A 6,051-nucleotide genomic window follows, 5' to 3' on the forward strand; every position below is an offset into this window, starting at 1 on the left:
AGATTTTTTAGTGGAACTGAATATAAATCAGTTCTTATATCGACATTATGTTATTTCACTTCCATTTCATAAATAAACAGAAAGCACAGATCAACAAAATCAAATGAAATACTGTGATTAACCGAGGAGAGTGCTGCACAAAAAAAATGAGCTCTCTAGTGTTGGGAAACTGAACAAAAAAAGTCGAGACTCGCGTGAGTCGCGTGACTCAGTTAAGCGCACTTTGGACGCGCGCGTGAGACGCAAGCTGATCGTTTGAAAAGATATTTTTAATCGTTCCATCGAAAAATCGGATTCGGTTATTTCACGGATTTGATACACATTTGAACAGTTATTCATCTCGATGTCAGTGAATAACGGAAGATATTTACCTCCCGGGTTACCTCTTATTCGATGATCGAAGATGTCAATACAGGCCTTTGAAATGTTAACATGTGGATGACCTCTATCAGTGAAACAGGACATATCTTTACTTCTAAAAGCTCTGTCCATTCGGTGTCTATTTTAGACAGATTCGACTGTATTACTTCGCTAGTCAGTACATTAACTAGAGTGCTAAACAGCTACCTCTTACTAACCCGACCACTTATTAGTGACGATGATCGCGACGGAGTTTGCCTTGATCAGCAACACACTCGCACTGTACTCTTAATAGCGGAAAATCGCAACAGTGTATTATTTAGAAAACAAACAATATAGAATCAGATATAGAACGTCGACAAAATAAAGCTCAAACTTACTTACGTTATAGATCTTGTAATCTTTGATTCAGAAATGACTCTCAAAGGGAAAGGAAATTAACAGAGAACTCGAATAAATACTGCTTCAGTCAGCTCAGTGATGTTCTCGTGAACTTTGCAGCGCTCAAGTTACAGGAAAGCGAAATTTTAAAATAGCAGTAACTAAAAGTGGGCGTAACGCCATCCGGCAGACTAGTGAGAGATGGTCTAAAACAGAACTCTGTTAAGGCGGGGGTCTACCTAGTCTCCTCCGCAGCCGGTTTTTGGGATGTCACGCAACGCTCCCCCCAAAGAAACGGCTGCTCACATCCGAACAACATTCCTTTCAGGAAATTAGCCAATCACTGCTTCCGTTCCATTTTCAAGAACGTTTTCGCGCCAAATTCGCCCTTTGAAACTTGTCCAATCACGGAATGTTTTTTATCTTTGTATCCCGTCGTGGGAGATGTCACAAATAAACATACAGATTTCCGGCTTTTGTTTAGGGACGCCGAAAAATACCGGCGACGCTTGAACGAGCTTTCTATGTAGCTGAAGACTCTTCAAAGTTCAAGTTAATTATTAGAAGCTTTCAACTCAAAAAATTACTGTCGAGAAGGAAGATATCTATTTTAACTTAATAAAGGAACCAGGAAATCAAGTAGCTTCGCTCGATTTGTTGACATCGAGTTCTGAATGCCGCTTTTCCGGCCTGATTACAATCTGTAGGAAGCGTTTGGCCCTTGATTGACGCTTACAATTTGACATTTCGAGAAAATATATATTGTCTCATTTATAGCTGAACGTAGCGATGAGCACATGAAGCACTTGTACTTAGGACTTTCATTTACAATTTCTTTCGTCCGTCATAATCGTAACCTGCGAACACCGCCTATTTTTGGCGACGTGCGGGGTGAAACAAAAGCCAGAAATCCCTCGTGTGTTTGCACCGCAGACCTTTCCGCGCGAAAGCTTACGTCATTCACACTTTGCTATTATGTGATTGGTCTGTTCAACGGAGCGCAAACAAACCACAAACACAAAAGGAAAAGAATGTAGTTCGGATGTGAGCAGCCGTATCTTTGGGGGGAGCGTTGCGTGACATCCCAAAAAACGGCTGCGGAGGAGACTAGGGTCTACCTGAATTTAAGTAGAATTTTAGGAAGTTTAAAGAGGGATTAAAAAGGGAAAAAATAGGTTATGGAACACCACCAGACAGTTGAAAGCCCCCGAAAGGGCACCCCGGGCTGGTGGACAACTGTTTGGTGTACGTCTACCAATTTTTAACTTCAAATTCTAATTTTAAAACAACACCAAATCTTAAAAATTTCCTATTTCCATACGTTTTACTAATCCTTTGAGAAAAACTATTTACAAAACAGCCCAAAACATAGATATGTGGGATGAGCAGAGAGCTTCTTGACTGCTTGAAACGTGAACGAGATATTTGCATTAAAACCATAATACCCAGCCAAAACACGGCCTTCATGTAGACCCCCGCCTTAACCTCGCAAAGTTTGACTGAAACTGTTTGAACAAGTATAAATATTATCAACGACAGTTTTTGCAATTAACAATATTTAAAAGAACCCACGTGTGGTAAAAATGAAAAAAAAACTAAAAGCATTTTTTTTTCATACTTGGTCGTATTCCATCTAATCTTCCTCAGACGTAATTACTCTTATCTATTTTCTGTTTGTTATTACTGACATACAATCCTTTGGTGGTTCTCTACCGTAAAAAAGCCTTATTTTGAGATTCGATCATTTGTGCACATTAGACTTAGGGACTGTGCAATAATTACCTGGAGATGGGGGGGGGGGGAGGGTGCCAAATAGAGAGGGGGGCATAGGAGAAAATGACAACAAGAGACGGGGGTTGGATGTAAAATTTAATACATACAGGGAAAGGCATTACTTTTTCATTCCTTTTTGCAAACTGGAAAAGTAGTGGAAGAATTATTAGAGTTCAAATATAAATACTAACATTGGAATAAAACTGACAAATTTATCAACTCTAAGGTGTTAAAGGGGAACTTTGGTGTAAAAATAAGGATTTTTCAAAAGAAAGGCCAACCATCATTGCTTCTAATTTTCCTATTCCCGTTGTTCTATCTTACAAATTAGAGAATATTGAAGTTGACTTAAAATGCGATTAGAAATCCGCCATCTTGGAAACAGATTGTCCGCTCAGAAGTCGGTCAGCGTATCATCGTATGACGTCAAATCGTCAAAGCAATTTGATCCTTCCGCGTCTTCCAGTTGTGTACTTTACATTTAGCGAGGTCTAGTTCGAAATATTGCTGAATTCAGGTTTGAATTATGTCCGAAGCAGGGTCTTCTTTCGATAATTTCGACGATGAACAAGACGGTGAAAGGTTTACCATGATTCTTATACGTCGAAGAGTCATTTGAAGTGATGTTTGTACCGGAGGAAGAACTCCAAAAAGTAAACTAGGTATGAGGGAATCAATGGGAGGAGACTTTTTTCAAGGAGAGGTTAGCCTTAATATTATCATTATGTGAGGGGGGTTGAAGTTAATTTTTGCTTAATGAGAGGGGGGATATGATTTGGTTTTGGGGCATATTTCACCCATTTCCCAGCACCCTCCCTCTCCCTCCAGGTAATTTATTGCACAGTCCCTTAGACAATACTGGCACAACTCCTGTAGGCTGCTCCCTGCCTATTCGGGGCTATAGTAAGTATGGCAAACGTTTCGTTAATGTTTTGTTTATGGTTTCGAAATCATGTTCATCATTTTTTCAAGTTACGGGAAAAGCGCTCATTTGAGTCATCACAATGGCATGTTGGTAGTTATTCAAAAGCTAAATTAAAATGTAGATATAAAATATATTTTTTAAGCTGCCTCAAGTAGCAACGTAAAATGAGTGCGCAATAAGGCATGATGCGCTCAATATGCGCGAGCTTCCCAGTCTCAGTTCTGTCACCTGTATTGTACTTTGTCAACGTTACACTGTCAAACAGAAAGAGCATTTTCATAATGAAGTGTCTATAGATGGTATATTTCTCGTTGCGCCACTCGCGCGATTCACGCTCTGTCCAGCTTAATCGTTTTTTTTCCGCAGGCAAGAGTTGAGTGAAAAAAATTTGCATTTTTTTATAGACGTTGACACATGATTTACCAATTCCCAAAAAAGTCTCATTCTTTAGGCGATCTGAGACTAGTAGTATTGCCTCTAGGGGAGAAATCATAGAAATAACCCAACTGCAGCAAAACAAGGAGCAAAATAGGAATTTCATAGTTCGTGTATTTTGTTTATGAGGGGCACATGAAATTCCTGAATAAACATTTTTTAGCTCTCAATCTAAAACGCACTCTTGTTTTGGCAATTTTAATACTACCCATTAAGAGATACGATGGCCTTCTGGTTAGCGCGTTTGACTCCGAAGCGATGGACCAGTATCAGAAAGTGAGAGGAGAGATTGGTACCTTCCCACATCCCCGTAAGAAGTCAGCGTTAAGCACTGACCTCAAAAGCCACGTCACCTGACCTTATAGTTGTTTTCACATGACGTCACTAAAATTCAAACTACAAAATTATTGATCTTCCTGAGATTTTACTTAATGATGTATAAGAGCAGCTGAAAACTAATATTCATACAAATTTTCGCTCCGAATGGGTTCTTGGTTTTGTGATACACTACGCTTGCGTGACGCGGCATTTACATGACGGCCTAGAGAGCTGTCATGGTGGTTAAAAAATTGACTTATTTCGAGAAATTTGGCTATCTGAACAGTTCATGTCTTAGAAAAAGTATAATTTTAATGTTTTAGAGTTCCTCGAGGGATAAATTCACGCTTTTGTAACAAAACTTAGTGACAGATGTTTCTGTTGGTTTCCGGCCGCCATGTTGGTGCCCATACGGATGGGCACCAGCATGGCGTCTCCGTACAAATCTCTATAAATTTGGGTAAAAAAATTCTCCGCACATCTTGCATAAGAAAAATTGCTGTGATCAGAATCTTGGCGAGAGTCTTTGCATATTTACCTTCTTTCATTTCCCAGATTCTCGACTTTATCTATTGAACGGTTTTGATTTATATTTTGATCTATCTTGAATGGCGTGAGACTGAAAACCAGTAATTATCAGGCTTTAACCTAACCTTTTTCAAAACACATGAGAGCTTTTCAATGTAATTTTTCCAATAATTGTTATAATAAAAACAAATAATAAATGAAAGTCACACTGCTCTACATCTTTTGCATGATCCGTATACAACCGTATTCTGTTTTTTGTACAGAAAGAAATTGCATTTTTCTGTCCACGAGCCGATGTCATGGTATATTTAGCCTGCAGAACAGGCGGATTAGCGGAACGCCATCGCATTTTGCTCTCTGCCCTGCTCACCCGCTCGTTCTGCAGGCTTTGGTATATTAGATTATGAGCAGAGAAATTTAATTGTTCTCTCCGCGAAGAAAAACAGAAACGTCATTACGTAGCGACAGCAGTGACGGTCAGCTTGTTTCACTCTGAAAAGAAAACTTTCATAAATTTTTCTAATTACAAGCTTTGTTAGGAAAAAAAGGTTATCTTTTCCTGCTGTAGACAAAATAATGACTGTCAGCTTGTTTCACTCTGAAAAGAAAACTTTAACACATTTTTCTAATTATAAGCTTTATTAGGAAAAAAAGTTTACATCTTTTCCTGCCGTAGACAAAAGAATATTTTAACTTGATCTACATTTTTTCTCTGTTTACCGGCCATCAGTTAGTAATTTTCAAGTTTAAATATTACTTTCAGATATAGCCCACACTCTTGGGAACATCGTAATTACGGTATACATAGTCGATCTTATAAGAGCCTTGCAAAGAATTAGCCAGGAATGACATCTTTTGTGATTAAAATGTTTTGTAATTTAAGATACAATGTACAGAATATATGTATATTCTGAGAAAAACGTGAACTCATATTTTCAATGGGTCGAGAAGTTTGAACACCAACACTAGGTGTCAAATCTGGCACGTCAACAAAGTGTTTTACTGGTGGAGAATTAACAAGGCCAAAAATTAATTTGTTTCTTTTACTGAGAAGGCAACAACATCCAACCTTGCTCTCAACCTCAGGCTAAACAGCAAAGCTTTTGTAAAGCAAGGCTCTTAAGGAATAAGAACGCAACAAAATGTTTCATGGATACTCACCAGAAATATAGTCCGCCCCTTTTTGACACTTTTGTCCAATCAAGGATACGAACAATTCGTTTATACGAGCATCTCGTTATAACGGCGAACTCTATTCTTGGCTCAACGAAAACCATCCTCAGTCATTTTCAGTTCTTAAGGAGGCCCTTTGATACGACTATGTGTCGGTG

At 38.7% G+C, this 6,051-nt stretch overlaps 1 protein-coding gene across 1 annotated transcript in view; it reads right to left on the minus strand.

Moving 5' to 3' along the window:
• LOC145482141 (uncharacterized) overlaps positions 1-1,620 on the minus strand; it is an 8,097-nt gene extending 6,477 nt beyond the window's left edge. Inside the window, exon 1 of the mRNA XM_081460745.1 lies at positions 1-1,620. This exon is cut by the window's left edge and continues 6,477 nt beyond it. The gene's annotated coding sequence lies outside the window, so the exon portion shown is untranslated.
• Positions 1,621-6,051: the final 4,431 nt, after the last annotated feature.

This window comes from Orbicella franksi, chromosome 3, assembly GCF_964199315.1.
Source record: "Orbicella franksi chromosome 3, jaOrbFran1.1, whole genome shotgun sequence".
Classification (NCBI taxonomy): Eukaryota; Metazoa; Cnidaria; class Anthozoa; order Scleractinia; family Merulinidae; genus Orbicella; species Orbicella franksi.